Raw genomic sequence first — 378 nt, 5'->3', positions numbered from 1 at the left:
CCGGGGACCAGGGGGGGCCCCGCTGCTAGCTGGCGCCGCGCCCCCGCTCCTCTGAGGTAGGCCCCGGGCCTCTCACCGCCTCATAGGGGTAAACTCCCTCAGCCACTCCCTCCCTCTCGCGCTCCCCCCCCTCCCCCCCCCCCCAGCGCTGCCGCCTCCGCCGCTGCCGCCTCTTGCTCCTCCGCCGCCTCCGCCTCCTCCCGCGCCGCTCCCTCTGCGCAGGCGTCGCCCGCCTAGGCCCCGCCCCTTCCTCTCCAGGAGACCCGCCCCTCAGTGGCGTCACAACCCCGTGACGTCCCCCGCGTGACTTCACCGCGGTGGAGTGAGGGGGCAGGGAGTGAACAGGAAGAAAGGCAACGCGGGGTAGCGGCGGGTAAC

This window comes from Pteropus alecto, unplaced genomic scaffold, assembly GCF_000325575.1.
Source record: "Pteropus alecto unplaced genomic scaffold, ASM32557v1 scaffold202, whole genome shotgun sequence".
NCBI classification, from domain to species: Eukaryota; Metazoa; Chordata; class Mammalia; order Chiroptera; family Pteropodidae; genus Pteropus; species Pteropus alecto.
Note: the sequence above shows the minus strand (reverse complement) of the source record.